Raw genomic sequence first — 17,822 nt, forward strand, 5'->3', positions numbered from 1 at the left:
CTCTTCAGTGCAGGGGCCGGTGCCGGCTCTCCCTCAGGGAGGCGCCGGGGGTGGGTGCTGCGTGACCCAGGGCAGGGTGCGCCCCTCTCTGGGCCCCAGAGGCCCCCGCCTGTAGATACAGAACCTAAAGATCTGCTCACGGGTTTGCTGTCGAATCGTCCAGTAGGCCGAACAGAGGAACGCCGCATCCTGAGAGGGGAGATAGTGCTCGGGCCCCAGGACACCACCACGGGGTCCAGGAGTTGCTGAGAATCGGTCCAGCCTTTCTGCTGACCAGTTGGACGGACTGAACAGCAGCCAGCCTGCTCTGGCCTCTCTCTGGAGAACTTGGGCTCCTGCAGCCGAGGGAGCGGCCCCCTGCCTCCCGTCGTCCTCGTCCCCCTTCCCGAGCGTCGTTCTGCCTCTCTGCCGGGTTCAGGCAGAGAAGAGCCCCTCCGGCCTCTCCTCACATCCATCTCTTCCTATACTGGCCACTGGTTAGGCTTTGGAATGACTGTGTAGAGGCTTTCTGTTTCTGCTCCCAATCCCTTCACCTCCTTCCGCCTTGGGCTCTCCTTTAGTGAGAATTTCCCCCCAAAGCCAGCTTGGGGGTTGGATCACAGGCTGAAGACTGGAGGTGCTGGGTCAGTAGCGCAGACTCTGGGTGGGCCTACTGAGGGTTGAGAACTCACCTGGAAAGGGGGGGTGGAGCAGAGGTTTTGAGGAGAGTGGGGGACGGCGGTGAGGCGAAGCCACGCATAGCGTGACGCGGAGGCCTGACCCAAAAGGCCAGGGGATCACAGGCCGGGGGAGGCCAGGGTGGGCCGAGTTTCATTGCCCAGGAAGGAGGGGCAGGATGCGGGGGCTGGCCGACTCGTGGACCCCTGAGACTGCCCTGGCAGGAAGGGAGGCCCTGGCTCTCCAGGCTGGGCTGGTCGCACCGCGTTGTGCGCAAGTGTGGGCAGGGTTGTTAATGACTGTCTGTTCTCCACTGGCTGCGAGGCTGCCAAGGGTCAGTCCGGTAAGAGGGAGGAGATAGACTGCTCGAGGTTTATCCTCCCGCCAGCTGCCTCCTTTCCGCTGGCCCCAGATACTGACAGGCTATTGTGGCCCTGCTCTCTTCCCTTCCTGACACATACCACCCCTGGCTGCAGCCCAGCTGGGCTTCCCCTGCCTGGCCTCCAGCTCCCGTTCCCATTTGGGGTCAGATGAAGCCTGCTCTGGGGGAGGGGTCAGTCCTAGAAGGCTGAGCCAGTTCCGAGTCAGCCTGGGGGTGGGAGAACCCGGGAGGCGGCCAGGGCTCTGGACTGAGCAGCCGCTCCTAGACCTGCCTGATTGATGTTGGCCTCAGGGTTACCCCTGGCTCTACCAGCCAGGCCGTGGGGTCTTGAGGGAGCCCCACCTTTACCCCAGAGCTTTGGGAGGTCTGGTTCTTTCTCAGAGGAATAGAAATGGGGATCTGATGGAACTTGCATTTGGGAAGATCATTTGGCCTGTCTGTGGAGAATGAATTGGTGGGAGGGAGGTCTCTTGAGTAGATCTGGGGCTTTAGCAGTTCAGGGGCTACTGTAGGTGGAAGATGGCAGTTCTTGGATAGAGAAAGAGTGGCAGACGTGGAGAAAAGTAGAAAAGGGAGAGATTTGGGTGGGAAACCTCCGATGGACTTTGTAATAGGTTGGCTGAAGGAGGTTAAAGGAAGGAAGGGGCATAAATGACTCCCAGGTTTCAGGGTCGGATGGATGTTGTCCCTTTGCTGACACTGGGAATACAGAAAGAAGTTCAGGTTTTGGGGGCTTAGAGTGTGGGTGAGTTTGGCATTGTGAGTAGGGTGAGTTTGAGGTACTGTTGGGTACATGTATGGTATCTCATCAGAGGGGTGGCTGCTAGAAATGAGTGGGATAGATGGGTAGAATTCAGGGCAGTGTCTGGCCGCATTTAGAAAAGTCAGACATGACTCTTTAACAGGTTGAGAAACAGATTTGGAAAGGGTTTCTTCCCCTAAATCCATTGCCAGACAAAGAATGGAGCCTACGGTCCCGACTCCCCATTGCAGTCCATGTCCAGGGTGGTCTTCTCTTGCCCTGACCACTTCAGCCGGTTCAGGGCCCAGCGGGCAGCACCCTCCCTTCCAGAGTCTTGCTCGTGGTTGGGGGACTCTGGCTGTGAGCAGTCCTGACCCCAGGCCACCCAGAAAGACTACATACATCAGTGGCTCTCCCACCGTCTGTGCATCTGGGCAGTGCCCCTGGCTGGAGAATGGTGTGGCTCCTGGCCAGGGAGTTCTCAGAGCCACCACTGGGAAGCCCAGAATCACTCTATGCCTGAGGGCCCCTGAGCTGGACGGACGTATCGAGGGCAGGGTTTCAGGCCCAGGTTCAGGGCAGCCCTTTTGCACTATGTGGCAAGTGATACTGTAGTGGTTTTTGAAAGTTCTTTTAAATGAAATGGAAAATAGTTGTACACGTGTGCAAGATTGTATCAGTTAGACTTCTTCAATCACAGCAGCTGAAAGCCAGCTCTAAAGGTGCTTTGATAAAAGGGAGCCGGTTGACTCATACCTGAGGGAACGGCTGGCCACATGCAGGGAAGGGAAGAGCTCAAACAACAGCCGCCTCACCCTGCCCTTCTCCGTCTTGACACCTTCCTCGCCCCCCACGTGGTAGGAGGTGGCTGCCAGCAGTGCAGGCCTCCGCCGTCTCAGCGTCCCATCCCAGGACTGCCGCGGGACTCCTGGGTTCACTTGGAATTGGGGCCCTCACCCAGCCCTGGATCAAGAACTGTGCTGTGCTTAGTCCCTGAGTTGTGTCCGACTCTTTGCAACCCCATGGATTGTAGCCCGCCAGGCCCATCTGTCCGTGGGATTCTCCAGGCAAGAATACTGGAGTGGGTTGCCATGCCCTCCTCCAGGGGATCTTCCCGACCCAGGGACTGAACCCAGGTCTCCCACGCCGCAGGCAGATTCTCCATCAGAGCCACCAGGGAAGCTGGCTGGCTGCGTTTGGTGCTCTGATTGGGCACAGAGATGGAAGTTTGGGGAGAGGTGATTCTCCAAAGGAAGGTGGGGCTGTCGTCCGTTCTAAGGGCATCACGTATCGAGGCAATGAGCAGAGCTCAGTGTGCGTGTCAGAATCGCACCGCAGGCAGACTTACAAGCGTTCGTTGCCATTCATTCACTCACCTTGTTAGAACCTGAACGCTGGAATGTAGAATGGGACTTCAGAGTCACAGTCACTCCATTTATAGATTGGGAAGTGGGAGTTGAGAAATTTGCCTAAGATCTCAAACCACTAGGTAGAAGCAGAGTCCAGGAGCCCAGGCTGTCTATCTGACTTGCAGATGGAGGCTTTTTCCAACAGGAATGGCGTCTTTATGGGAGGAGCTCCCCGCCATAACCCCCGTGCCCTGGCTGCCCATCCACGGAGGCTCTGCATCCCCTGGACTGCAAGATAAAGAGCAGACACAGGCGGCTCATGGCAAGTAGTCCCTTCCTCGTGGTGGCCCAGGGACATCCGTGTGGTGGATGGTGTTACGCAGGCCTCTGTCTGGGCTGCAGGGGTCGTTCACTCTGCGTGTTCAGCCAGCTCCCTTGGCCCGACTAGGCCTGCCCGTGCCCCGGAGCTGCCCCCATCCTCTCCCGCCTGCCCTGTCATCTGGGCTTCTGAAGTGCCCACCCTCCTGTATGTTTCCTGCTGAGACCCTGGTGAGGACGTCGCTCCAGGGCCACTGCGCTTCCTGGGGTGAGTGGGGTACTTCCCGCTGGACAGGGTCGTGCCCACCCTGTCTTCCCCCTTAGAAGACGACGCTCAGGACAGCGGTGCCGGTTTCAGGTACAGAGACAATTTTGGCCTCAGTTTGCCCGCCACTTCCAATTTGTGGGGGTACGGAGGTTTGACTCAGCCTGGCAGAGCCAAGAGTGGCATGTTGTGAAAGGAGCTCTGTGGGGATTCCCTGGCGCTCCAGTGGTTAGGATGCCACACTTTCAGTGCTGGGGGCCCAGTGCAATCCCTGATGGGGAACTGAGATCCTGCAAGCCGTGTGCTACGGTCAAAAACAAAGCAGACAAAACCCCACAGGGTGAGCCCACCACAAACCTAGCAGAACGGCTACTCTCCTGGGCTGTCTGCTGACCCAGCCTGGCCAGAGCGCTCCATCTGCCCCACGTGCCTGGCTCCCACAGGCGCTCTGGCCCACCTGTTTCTGCCTGGGGTCCTGTTCTCAGAGATAGGCCAGCCTGGGCCAGGCCTCCTGCTCCCGCAGGCAGAGCCACGGTGTCTGCACTCATCCCTGCCTCTTCCCCTCTGTGCTGCTGGGACCCAGTGGCGCCTCGGGTAGGTAGTACCTTGCAGCTTCCAGTCATCACTCACTGCATCTTGGCAGTGATTGTGAGGTAAGCAGGGCAGCAGGCAGCGTCATGCCTGTTTTACAGATGGAGGACCTGAGTGCCAGAAAGGTGTGATTGTTCAGACTCGCCAACTTTCAGATGGAGCCAGTCCTGGAACTGAAGTCCAGAGTCCACTGGACTAAACTCACAAACGTGTTGAAGTGGGGCTGCCTCGTCTCACCAGGCAAGAGGCTTGGGAGGAGGCCCTGGGCCCTCCCTCTTCACAACCCCAGTCACCCCTACAACCCAAGCTCCAGACAGGCACCATCGTGTTGACCAGCCCCTCGTAACCCCCGGGCAGGTAATTAAGCCAGTCAAGAGGTATCCCTCCCTTGGGACTCTCATGGTGGACCCTGGTCTCCCTATTCCTCCTCTCCATGTTCCCCAGAGTTGACACCAGCAATGTCATGATGTCCATGATTACTGGACATCCTGACCAGCAACATCAGGATGTCATGACAGTTATTGTCTTAGCCGGGAGTGTTTAACTCAGGCCAAGTCCGGGAGGGTCAGCCACTCTGCAGATGGGACTAGAGAGGGCTCCTTGCTCCCCAGCCAGGCTCCCCTCACCCCAGGGCAAGAGGCTGAGGCAGGGCGAGGGGAAGGCTGCCTTTGTAGTCCTCAGGCAGCTGACATGGCCACTTGGCTGAAGTGGTAAAGCGGATTACCTGCCTAGCAACCTTGGGGCTCTTTCCCCGCAGGGGTCCTGCCTGAGTCACTCACAGCGTATTATCAGCTCCTCAGTGACAAGGACGGTGGCTTAGCCGGAGCCAGGGAGGAACGGAAGCAGGTGTGCGCTGGTCTCAAAAGTTTACCAGCCACCTGCTCTCTGCCCCCTGGCGCTGACTGTTAGTGAGCGCAGGGTTAGTCCAGGCACAGGGCAGGCGTGCGTCCGGGGGTGTTGGCGCTGGGAGTGCCTCTGTGGCACTGGGCAGGGTGCGAGTTCAGGGCCTCTGACTGGATCGCACAGCTCTCCCTTCTGCTGGAAAGGTGACTCCGGAGGACGCAGGCTGAGCAAGGGGCCCACCCCGGGCTTCCCTGCACCTCCAGTCCCGGGGGAGAGAGACACATCGCTCCCTTTAATCTCCTGGTCCAGGCATGGATGCAGACATCTCCTTTGGGTTTTCATTAACATAGCTGTCACAGGCTGACCTTTCCAAAGACATTAATAAATATAAAAGGAGAATAAAAGAAAGCTGAAGATAAGGTGCATGAAGAATAAAAGCAGTCTGGCTCACAAGGGACAGGCTCCTGGTTTGTTGCCTGGGTTCTCGGGGTACTCCCCCACTGGAGATAAGCTCCCCTAGCATGGAGCGCACCGCTGCATGCCTTTCTTCCAGACTCTCTGGTCTAGCGCTGACCTGTCTCCCTGTCTGAGGAGCCCTGGTGCTTGTCCTGCCTTGAGTCCTCCCCAGACCAGGTGGGTCATCTGTTCTCGTTGTTATTCAGTTGCTACGTTGTGTTTGACTCTTTGCAACCCCAGAGACTAAAGCATCCCAGTCTCCCCTGTCCTTCACTGTCTCCCAGAGTTTGCTCAAAATCCTGTCCATTGAGTGGTGATGCTACCTAACCATTTCACCTTCTGCCTTCTCCTTCTGCCTTCAGTCTTTCCCAGCACCAGAGTCTTTTCCAGTGAGTCGGCTCTTCGCATCAGGTGGCCAAAGCATTGGAGCTTTGACTTCAGCATCAGTCCTTTCCAGTGAATATTCAGGGTTGATTTCCTTTAGGGTTGACTGTGAGGGAATGTGGCGCCTTCCCAAGGTCCCCCAGGGAATTGGCACAGACAGGGCTGTACCTGTAACAGTGCCGCCTCATTTATCCTAAATAAGCTTTGTAACAGGAAGGCATTCTCTTGACACAGCGCTCAGGCCCCAGCTTAGCCCATGAGCCGCTGCAGAGGGCTGGTGGCTCCTCCAGCATCTGGTCTTGGCAAGAGTTACACATGTCTCACCACCTGGCTCCTTCTTCCCACTGGGCAGCAAGAACAGAAACTGATAAGTTGGCCTGGTTGGTGAAAGTATCCGGGGGAGTTGGGCGAAAGATTGTTCTGGTTTAAAAAACAACAGAGAACACTTGGGAGCCATCTAGTCTTGATAAAGGAGATCAGCGTTGCTGGCCTGCCTCCTGCCTGGAATGTGAGTGGTGCCCAGACGGGCCTCCGCACCCCACACTGCTGCCCACTGGTATGCGAGGTGGTCCCATTTCATGCCCGGTGTTGAGATGAAGCCGCAAAAAAATCAAAAGAAACCGCCACCTGATAAGGAAATGTGGGGGCAGGATGGATAGGATACGGGAGGTTGTCTACAGCCCACTGGCCCTCCCCTGCCGAAGCTGGAGCCGTTCAGAGAAATTTGTAGCCAACAAAGTAGGCCTCTGTCCTGCAGCCCTGGCCGTCCCCTTCATGATGTTGCCTGGTTCCAGCTGCTCAGCAGACTTCCCACCTGGGTGGCTTGGCTGGGCCGTGAGGATTGAAAGTTTCCAACCAGGGTATCCCAAGGGTATTCCCGACCAAGGGGAGGAGGTTGGCACAGTCCTGGGGCAGAGGACACAGCCCTGTTATCACTCACACCTTCAAGTATGATACTGGCCCGAGCAGAGAGTACGTTCCTTACCTACCCCCTGGGCTGAGGGGCTGGAGAACCCTGGAGCTGGGGCTGCTATTTTCCCGGAAGCATTTTTTCTGGACCGTCACATCCCAGGAGCTCTGTGAGCGTTCCTGGGGGCTGGAGCTGGTCCCACGGATCAGAGCTGTGGGCCAGGTCTGTGCCAGTGTGACCCAAGGAGGAGCTGGCGTCTGCCCTCAGGCTGCTGAGGGGCTGCAGTCTTGCTGAATCGTGCGTGTGCCGTGATGACACAGACCCCAGTCCTGCGGCCTGCCTTGCCTGCAAAGCATCAGTTGCCCTTCCTCCTGGGCTCCTCTCCTGCAGGGTCACGGTGCTGGTCCTTTAGGTTAGGACCTCTTTTCCAGCATTCTCTCCTCCCCCGCCACCCCACAAAGGATACAGGGGTAGACGCTAGAATTTTAAGTTGAATCCTTCAACTCTTGAGCATGGGCCAAGGCCTGGCTGGAATTGGGAGTCATGGAGATGGTGGCCTGGAAGCTTCTAGAAACACAGCTTCTCCCTTCACTGGGTGTGCACTGGCAGGACTTGTGTAGACCCTAGTTCAGGCCTTCTCCATCAGTGTCTTCAGGTGGCCAGCCTCCCCAGGCTTCCAGTGCCAGGCGGAGAGCCCTGTCCGGAGCACCATTCCCGGTGCAGGCTGGGGAGGGGGCAGACCAGGGTGGTCGGGGAAACAAAAGCACCAGTCCTGTCCCTTCCCCAGTGGTGAGGGCGGCAGTGATCAGATGCAGGGTTCCTGGGGTGCCATCTCAGAGGGCTGGTTGGAAATCAGGGAGAGAATGTTTGCCCTTTGCACCCAGCCTCTGGAGCCTCCTTCTCAGTCTGCACACTCTTGCCGGGAGTGCTCCAGGAAGCTGTCCAGGTGTAGCGGGCCAGGCGTTCCCTGGCTGGTCCCCTGCCCTGTGGGTGCACACACTGGGGAGATGGAGGTTGGTTACCTAGGGAAACTGTCTGCTCTGCTTCCTGTTCACTCAGTTCTGGCAGGGGCAATGGAATGCCATGAGCCTCTCTCCTAAACCGTCTATCAAACCTACACCTGCCCGCCCACCCCAGGGCAGAGGGTGTGTGCGTTTGGGGGAACCGGCTTTGAGAAGGATTGGATTAACCCATGTTCCTGAGAAGAGCAGAGTGCTGTCTTTCATGAGCATGAGCTGGATGAGAAGCATTGTCCTTCTCCCCAGGGTCTGGGAGCTGAGGATCTGGCTCACCTCTTCCTTCTGGAAGCCCTTGGCTCCGCCCACCACACCTGTGGACATTGCTCCAGTTATGCCCCCTAGGTCCTCTAGGGTAGGCCGCCCCTAGCTGCATCCTCTTTAGCGGCCAGCAGCTGGTCTCTAGGGTTGGCTGCCCTTGGCGTACCCTTGGAAGGGCAGCTCTCCTAGGGGGAGCCTGGCCGGCAAAAGCAGGGAGCCCTGGGTGGAGGTGGAGCCTCCTCAGAACGGGATTCCCATTGCTCTGCTCCTTGAAGGAGCGGGAGCTGCGAGGCCAGAGAAGGAGCTCTGCTATAGGGTCAGTGACGCGGCTGCTCAGGAGAGCGAGGGCTGGGCTCTCTGTGCCGCCTGCCGCTCCAAGTGCAAGAGATGCCTGTGGAACGAATACATCCTCTGCTTTGCTCTTGAGATCTGAAATGTCCCCTGGACACCCAGACAAGGTGCAGAAGGAAAAGGAGGGCCCGGCAGCTTTTCTGCGGCTCTTCATTACATCTGTGGTATGACTGAGGCCTGAATCGTAAACTGTGATGAATAGCCGAGCCACCTGGTGCTTTGAACCTTATCTTTAAAGGCAATCAGAGCAGACTCGAAGCGCCCTTGTCCCCTGGCCCTGTAGGCGGTGCGGTCACGTTTAATTGCCCTTGGGAGGCAGAGTTGAGCAATAAGGTCTAGACCGCAGGTTCTCCAGACTCCTCGGACTTGCCCCAGCCCACCGTTTATCCATTTACTCATCCCACTCCCTCTGCCTCCTGAACTCCTCAGAGACCTCTCCCCTCCCTTACCTTCAGGGTCTCCTCCTGCCTCCTGCCCCTCTCTCCCAGTCCCTTACCTTCCGGGCCCCCGCCTGCCTCCTGCCCCTCTCTCTCTGGCGGGGAGACCGCCACACAGCGTTCAGGGTCCTCCTCAGCACCTGTCTCCGCCTCTCTCTCCCCATCCCTTACCTTCACAGTCCCTGCCTGCCTCCTGCCCCTCTCTCTCTGGTGGGGAGACCGCCACACAGCATTCAGGGTCTTCCCCAGCCAGGGATGAAGCCCATGCCTCCTGCGCTGGCAGCTCTGTCTTGACGCTGAGCTGTCCAGGAAGTCCACCTCCTGCCCCTCTTTATGTCAGAGGCTTTCAGCCCTGTGAAGAAACCCTCTTATTAACTTTGTCTTTTGTAGAATCTTGCTGCCAGCGTGTCTAGAGAGTCACAGAGGTGGCCAAGTTTGGGATGGACCTCGGTGAGCTGTTCAGAACCAGCTTAGAGACTTCCCTGGCGGTCTAGTGGTTAAGACCCCAAGCTTCCAATGCAGTGGATACGAATTTGATCCCTGGTTGGGGAAACTAAGATCCCACATTTCACACAGCACGGCTGGAAAAAAAAGGGACCAGCTCAGGGCAGGCTTGTGTTCTGAACGTGTGATGAAGTCAGGCAGCAGGTGACAGGCTCCATGACCCACAGGCTCTGCCGCAGGATGGACACAGCGTTCCTTACTGCGCGGCCTGGGGGTGAAGGTCCGCGGGGCAGACTGGCTCTGAGACCTCAGGCCTCTGCTGCCCACCCCGCCCCCCAGAAGCTGCCACTGTGGGGGTCGGAGGTTGGGCAGGCAGTGCCTTTGCTTCGGCACAGAAGGGAGCTGTGGAGCAAGACCTGGCCTGGGAGGCAGGGGCTGGGGTGGGGCTGAGGGCGCTGAGGGACCCGCGATGCCTCTCCAGGGCCACGCTGGGCCTGGGGCCGACCAAACCGTGGCCCACCACCTGCCCAGCCTGGGAGCGCAGGCACTGAGCTGGAGGTTTTCTGGCTCTCATCCTCACAGAAACCCTGCAAGATACGCGGTGTCGCCATGTTACAGAAAAGGGCACAGATCAGAAAGGTTAAATGGTTCATAGCTGACAGGTGGCAAAACCAGAATCTGAAGCCAAGTTTTTTAGGTGCTTTTTTTTTTTTTTTTTTTTTCCATTTTGGAAGGCTTGACTGGGAAGGACTCTGAGCTGGGGTGGGCAGTCGTGAGATCTGACAAGTCCCAGCTTGAGAGAACGTAGCCAGCAGCCTGTGGTGCTTGAGGGCGGACCAGAGAGAGGCGCGTCCTAGCAGCCCTGGTGTCTCTGCTGGCGGAAACTGAGGAGCGGGCTGCCTTGACCGTTCCTACCACCCAGGCAGCTCCCTTAGCTTTTATACACTCACTTTCTCCTTGCCTCTGACTTGTGAAATCTGGTTTGTACCTGAGGTCTCATGTTTCCTGGCGGTCTGCAAGAAGTCAGAGAAAGCTTTCATTTCTAGAATGTCACAGCTGAAAGAGTGGGGACATTTACACAATGATTTGTGAAAGTGGTTTCAAAACGTTTTTTATTACCCTATTTCTTCCGCTCGTTACAACCCTGGGGTCGTATAGAGAGATGATATTCAGTTGAAGAAATTCTTTAAAATGTTTGGCTTATACTGGAGTCTAGTTGACTTAAAATGTTGTGTTAGTCTCAGGTGTAGGGCAAAGGGTTTTTGTTATACATGTATCCCTTCTTTTTCAGGAAGTCTTTTCTTGTACAGATTATTATAGAATATTGAGTAGAGATCCCTGTGCTATAGGTAGATCCTTGTTGATTCTCTGTTTTATACACAGTAGTGTGTATATATTAATCCCAAACTTCGAAATTATCTCTCCCCTCTATGGACAAATATTTTTTGATGCCTGCCATTCAAAGGCCAATGCTAAGTAATGAATTAAATAACACGTCCGTGTCTTTTTAGGTTTTGTGTAGGATCTTAACAAATGTGGGCTAGATTTGGCCTATGGTCCAGATTAGCTCATAACCCTAGAGGGATGGGCATGATGAGAGATGAGGCTTGGAACGGTGGCCTGGTTTAGGGAGTCTCTGGATGCTCTGTGAGCCTGACCTTGGCCGTGTGAATGAGAGTGCTGTGTCTCCATGTCATATGCTTTTGAATGCAGGTGTTTAAGTCTGAAATGCCACAGGGCTAAAGAGGCGATTGAGAACGTAGGTCTGGAGTCTAGGGTAGGAGGGCAGGCTCCTATTTGGAAGGGGCGCATAGAGAGGCAAAGGAGGAAAAGAGCTGAGGGCAGAACCTTCAGAATCCATTAGCTGCTGGAAAAAAACAAGCAGTTGAAGGGTCTAAGTGAAGAAGGTATGTCACAGTGGCTTGGAAGTCAGAGTGATGGTAGCAGGAAACAAACAGGAAATAATCACAGAGGAAGGAGAGGGGGGTGTGGGAGAGCCTTCCTCTGATTGTTCAAGAACCTTGACCTGGAAAGAAAAAGTGTCTAGCTGCCTGATGATAGCCTGGACTAGAATTTGGCTCCCTAATTCACTGCTGTCCTGATATAATTGAGACTAAAGGCTGGGCCTGCTGCAGGGGGTTGGGGTCTTGAAGGGAGTCAGATGGGCCTTTCATCGAGAGTATCCATGTGGCCAGTATGCAAGTTTCCCTGGCCAGGTAAAAGACTGGGAGATGCTGAAGTGGTGTGGAAGAGGGGCTGAAGGCATGGGACTGCGTGTCTGCCCACCCCTGCAGCCAGCCCACGGTGGACTGGAAAGAAGATGGGGCGGGGATGGGAGAGCAGTTTTAACTGGAACTTTTGGTCAGCTTACCCCAGGCTGTCTCAGTCAACTTCCCTCAGTGTCCTGGCTGGAGTTCTGTGAATCCCATTAGAGATGGTTTGATATGCCTACTTGGGAGACTGGTATCGGCAGGGAGTCCTAGTTCCTTGGTACGAACAATTTAATCCAGCTCATCCAGTCAAGATGGCACTGTAAATGTATACTCTAAACACACAGCAGTGATACGTAAAAAAGACAAAATGCTGAAAACATAGCCATGTACTCCCCCTCCCTCCCACATAAAATGATAAACATCCCTGTAATGAGAAGTGGAGTGAGAACACACAGGGGAGAGCAGGGCAGAAGCTGCAGCCCTGCTGGTCTCTGAGTCTGGATGTAGGCAGAAGCGACTGGAAATCTGGGGTCACAGCTCTGAAGTGCTCAACACAAAGCATGGAATTAGAGCTGGGCACACTGCTGGAACCCGGGGGCTGGGAAACTGGTGGTGTCACCCGTTCCCTGGGGCTGTGGCTTATCATGAAGATGCTTACCTAGGCACACCCAGGGTCAGCCGGATCCAAGCTGAGCTAGTGCTGCAAGATGTAATTCTAGACGAGGAGATCCAAAGGACCTGGGGAGGCAAAGGTGAAAACCCCTAGATGGTGGAGGGATGAGCTTGTATACTCAGAAACGTGAGGAGGGAATTCCCTGGTGGTCCAGTGGTTCGGAGTCTACGCTTCCACTGTAGGAGACACAGGTTCAGTCCCTGTTCAGGGATTAAGACCCTGCATGCTGTGCAGCCAAAATAATTAAATAAATAAAAATTTTAAAACATCACAAAGATGGTGGCCATGTTTGGGTCAGCCTCTAAAAGAAAAGTGAGGAAAACTAATATGAAAAGAGAACAGAAACAAAGAAAACTTTACCCTAGAAATGAAAATAACAGAGTAATCAGAAAATATCTTCAATAGAAATAGGTTAAGGATCATCAAAGAGATTAGGGCAACAAGAAACTCATTAAAAGAAAGGGGAGTCATAAAACAATAGGTGAATATGAAAATTTTAAAAATTCTAGCATTGAAAAATAGTGTAATTAGAACTTGAGATGATGGATAACTATAGCCTGGACACACAGAAATCATGAATTGGAGACTCATGCTGAGGAATTAATTTAGAATGCAGGATAGACATGGAGAACAGAGTGACAGGCTTTAGTGCAAGTCTAGTAGGAATTCCAGATACGAATCAAGGAAATGGCAGAGAAACATTTGAAGGGATAATGACTGAGAATTCCAAAACTGAAGTAACTGCATGAATACCAAACGGAATGCTGCTGCTGCTGCTAAGTTGCTTCAGTCGTGTCCAACTCTGTGCGACCACATAGACGGCAGCCCACCAGGCTCCCCTGTCCACGAGACTCTCCAGGCAAGAACACTGGAGTGGGTTGCCATTTCCTTCTCCAAGGCATGCATGCATGCTAAGTCGCTTCAGTTGTGTCTGACTCTGTGCAACCCCATGGACAGCAGCCCACCAGGCTCCCCTGTCCGCGGGACTCTCCAGGCAAGAACACTGGAGTGGGTTGCCATTTCCTTCTCCAACCAAACAGAATAAATACCTAGATATAATACAGTGAAACTGCAGATAAGAATAAAGGGAGTAACTTATTACCCTTCCCCAAAAAAAGAATAAACGGGAAACATGGGAGCTCACTGGCGGTCCTGTGTTAGGATCTGCACGTCCACTGTGGGCGACACGGGTTCACTCCCTGCTTGGGCAACTTAAGACCCTGCAAGCCACGTGGTGCAGCCAAAAGAACACAGGGAAGATATTGAAAGCCACGAGGTGGGGCGACTACCCGAGAAATAAAAGAATTCAAAGAGATGACAATTAGACAGACAGACAACATTTCATCAACAGTAAATGCCAGAGGTGGCAGAAGACTGTCTTAAGGAAGCTAGAATCCTATATTCAGCTCTCATTCAAGAGCGAGGTGAAATAAAGATATTTCTGGACCTGCTGAGACAGTTTTTAAGAATTTATTTTTTAATTGAAGGATAATTGCTTTACAGAATTTTGTCGTTTTCTGTCAAACCTCGACATGAATCAGCCATAGGTGTACATATATCCGCTCCCTTTTGAACCTCCCTCCCACCTCCCTCCGCAGCTAAGACAGTTTTATCAGTTGTAGATCGTGACTAGAAGAACTACCAAAGGTATACTTTGGAAAGAAGAAAACTCGAGGAAGAAGATCACTAGCACTGACAGTGAGTGCAGAAATTGACATAGTATGTTGATAAATTTAACTATGGAATGTATATTTAGATAATTCAGTCACCCACAGTGACTCCAGAAAATATTGAATAAGCTTATGATGAGAAGTGTGGAGTTAGGGAGTTCCAGGGTTGGGGCAGTGGTCTAATACTGATAAGAAAAACCCTGGGTCATTCCATTGTTCTGCTCTGCCATCTTAAGGGTTTAAGATCTTTCTCCTCATGGCTGAGAGATGGCTGCTACAGCTCCGGGTAGCATATTGTCACCCTATAACTTCCCAAGCAGGGGGATGCTAAGGAAAAGGAAGCTTTCTAATGTGCCTCCTTTTTGGGAAGAGGAATCTTTCCAAGAAGGCCCCAGCAGATCCCTCCTTATGTCTGATTGGCCTGAGCTGGTTCATCCCTACACCAGTTCCTGGTAAAAGGGAACAGGCTTACTGTGGTTGCCTGTCCAGGCTTGCCTCGTCTTCTGGGACTGGGTTCTTTGCCGCCTGAGCCAAATCAGGACTCTGTTGGCAGGAAAGAAGTGGGAGTGGCTGCTGGTAGGCAACCAACAGTGTCGGCCACAGATGGCAAAACACACAAACAGGGATTCTGTGTCTAGTTTGTTTTTTTAATTTTAAAGAAGGAAAACTAAAATTGTTGATCACATTAGCAAGGTAGAGTAAGAAACGGAATACCGTTCTTAAATCACATCAGGTTTCTGCCTTGTTAAATAGAACAGTACTACTGAAAACCTTAGACCTCGTTTGGAAAGTGTATTATGCCAGCAATTTAAGATAGCCACTAAAAGAGGAAGGAAGAGGGATATAATTTCCAACCCAGGAGGGAAAGAAGTGGTGGGAGTAGGGATAATGTGTCAATCCAACAGGCAGGAAAAGGAAAAAGAACTGAAGGAAAACTAGTAAAGAGAAAGAGTAACACGAGCCCAGATGCTTTACGGTAAAGGGTTATACTGGTGTGTTAAACAACTACCAGACAAAATGCAAATACGGGGTCGTCTGAAGCCTGGAGAGACTGGTCAGTGGGCACAGGGGCTTAACAGGAACCACCCTGGCCTTGGCCGTACAAGTGGTTCTGTTCTTTAAATACCTTGTTTATTCCTTGTGCTATATTCTGGCCTCTCCTCAATTGTTTCTGTCCAGCTTTGCCTTGCTATCGAGATACTATTGTTTTTCCAGACCGCCTCCTGCCTACTGTAGATCCGTATAACAAAACCCTGGACCCTGTCCTGCCACAGGACCAACACACCACGGAGGGACTTATTTAAGGGCAGGTGGGGTGCAGCGCCGAGACCCCAGGGCTCAGCATCCCTCCCTTGGAGCCTGTTTCTTAGGGTGCACCGTCGATCCTCTAGCAGTGAAGACTGATGGTTTATTTCTCCCGAGCTTATTGGAAAGTTAGCCAGGCTGGAAGAGCTGTGTTAGCTCTTGCTTTCTGGTTTCCTGGCTGCCAACTCTGGACAGCGTCAGCAGTCCTGGAGCTGAGATCTCAGACTGGACATCCAGTCAGAGTGAGGTGTCCTGCAGTAAGACGGGCTCCTGAAGCAGACGCTGCCGGAGGGGTTGTAACTGGGGAGCAAGGGGCCCTGAGTCACTAGGATAACTGAGGGGTGTATGCCAGAAGCTGGTGCCAGTGTGTTGCAATGGATGAGTTCAGGCAGTCAGGCATGCAGAGGTCAAGCCAGCAGTTCTCAGATCAAGGACGTGGGCTCCAGTTCAGTGTGAAGGTGGGCTGACGGGTCCCTCCCTCCGCATCTTGACTGATCCCCCACCCCCATCCTTGGGCATCTGCTGTTGCCACACCCAGGAGGCAGGCAGTGTGCTGGATTGCTCGGTGGCCAGGTTCTGGGACACAGGGAGCGCTTTGATGATTGTACCCCAGTAAGTGGGAAAAGCCTCTCTGTGAGGAAGGCAGTGAGAGCCTGTGGAGGGAGCCCTGGCCTTGGAGCCGTCAGCCCTGGGATGGCGTTAAAGCTCCGTCCCTCACCGCCTGGCTGACCTCGTTCGGCTGTCTTGGGACTTCTATGAATACCGAATGAGAGGCTGTGCCTGTGAATGTTCAGAAAGCATCACACATGTGAGTACTAATATGTGGCTTGATGTCTTTCCGTTGAGGCTCTGGGACACATCCTTAGGCCGTGTGTCTGGGTGGAAAGAGCGAGCTTTATCAGAGTGTTGGGCTGGGATTTTCTTTCCTTCTCTCCACCCCCTCCAGCTTCAAGCAGCCTCCCTCCCCCCAGCCTCTGCTCCTTATTTTGACGTTTCTTTTCTCTGCCTGCCAAGAAGATTGTGTTCAGCTGCGCTGGTTTGAGGCTGTGCTATCCTGTGCTTCATTAGGTTAATTCGATGGCTCGTCTCCTGGGAACGGACCAGAGACTGGCTCTAAAACCGCACTCGCCTCCAAAACCCGGTTCCCACCGTTCTCCTTTGGGGCTGGCTTTGCTGCTCAGTTCCGTATGCCTGCTTTTCCTTTCTTCCACTTGCAAGCTGGCCAGGGCCTCCCTTGGCTTCCCTTGGTTCTTTGTATTGGTGTCGTTGTTCAGGCTTGCATCCCCTGCTGGGTAGAAGGCTCTAGGGGAGACCAGCCGTTCCTCAAGGTTGCCCCTGACCTTCTGGTTTCTGGTCACCAGTTCCTCTGTTCAGCCTCAGCATCTTGAGCCTTTCAGGGGACATTTATCATTAAACTGTATCACCAGATTTGCTAACTTTGCGACCACAGCCCTCTTGGATGACCCTAGCATTGCCTTGCCTCCCACCGAATCCCCGTTCCTCTCCTCTCTCAGAGGATTGCTTCTCATCTATCTCTGTAAATCTCCGACCCCAGCTGTAAAGGTGCATCACTCCCCGTGCCTGAGCCCGGGCCCGCTTCGCCTCCTGCTAGGCTGGTAAGCCCTGTCCATGTGGGACTGGCTGCCCCTTTCCTGCTGCTCAGGACTTTGCTTCTCCGTTAACCTCTTTTTCCTGCAACATTAGCTTCTCCCCCTACTGAACCATCCCCATCAGTATACAAGCATTCTATATCTCGCATTCCACTTTACCCCATGCCCAGTTTTTGGTAACACCTTTATTGAGATGTAACTCACATCAGGTTCACCCATTTCAAGTGTACAAGTGAGTTGGTTTTAGTCTAGTCACATGGTTGTGCAAGGTTAGGCCACAAACCATTGTAGAACATTTCATCATCCCGTTCGCAGCCACTCTGCACCTCCTCTAACCCCTGACCCTGGGCAATCACTAACCGACTTTATTCTGGACGTTTCCCATAAATGGAATCGCATCATAGGTGGGCTTCTGTGTTGGGCTGCTTTCACTTAGCACCGTGTTTTCAAGGTTCATGCATGTAGCCTGTATCAGTGCTGTGTTTGGCTAAGATTCCATTGTACGGATATTGGACAGTTTATTCATCAGTTGATGGAGCCTTGAGTTCTTTCCATAATCATTTGTATATGTGTTTTTATGTGGATATATATTTTCATTTCTCTTGAATTATAGACCTAAGATTGGAATTGCTGAGTCGTATGGTAACTCTGAGTTCAACCTTTTGACTGCCAGACTGTTTTCCAAACTGGCTGCACCCTTTCACATTCTCGCCAGCAATGTATGAAAGTTACAGTTTCTCCATATCTTCACTAATACTTGTTATTATCTGCCTTTTTTTGATTATAGCTGCCCTAGTGGGTGGTATCTGGTGGGATTTTTTTTTAACTATTCTACTTAAAAATTTTTTTTAACTTTTATTTATTGGCTGTGCTGGGTCTTTGTTGTTGCATGGACTGTTCTCTAATTGCAAAGAGCAGGGTCTGCTCTCTAGTTGCAGTGCACAG

General features: G+C 53.3%; 1 protein-coding gene across 2 annotated transcripts in view; it reads left to right on the top strand.

The window, feature by feature from the left end:
* ST3GAL2 (ST3 beta-galactoside alpha-2,3-sialyltransferase 2) overlaps positions 1–17,822 on the top strand; it is a 47,168-nt gene that overhangs the window by 7,791 nt on the left and 21,555 nt on the right. Inside the window, exon 1 of one of the 2 annotated variants that reach the window (XM_052655442.1) lies at positions 16,013–16,075. The exons of the other annotated variant lie outside the window; for it this stretch is intronic. The gene's annotated coding sequence lies outside the window, so the exon portion shown is untranslated. Of the gene's footprint in view, positions 1–16,012; positions 16,076–17,822 lie in introns of those variants that run through there. 2 annotated transcript variants of the gene reach the window in all.

This window comes from Budorcas taxicolor, chromosome 18 (genome assembly GCF_023091745.1).
Source record: "Budorcas taxicolor isolate Tak-1 chromosome 18, Takin1.1, whole genome shotgun sequence".
Taxonomy (NCBI): Eukaryota; Metazoa; Chordata; class Mammalia; order Artiodactyla; family Bovidae; genus Budorcas; species Budorcas taxicolor.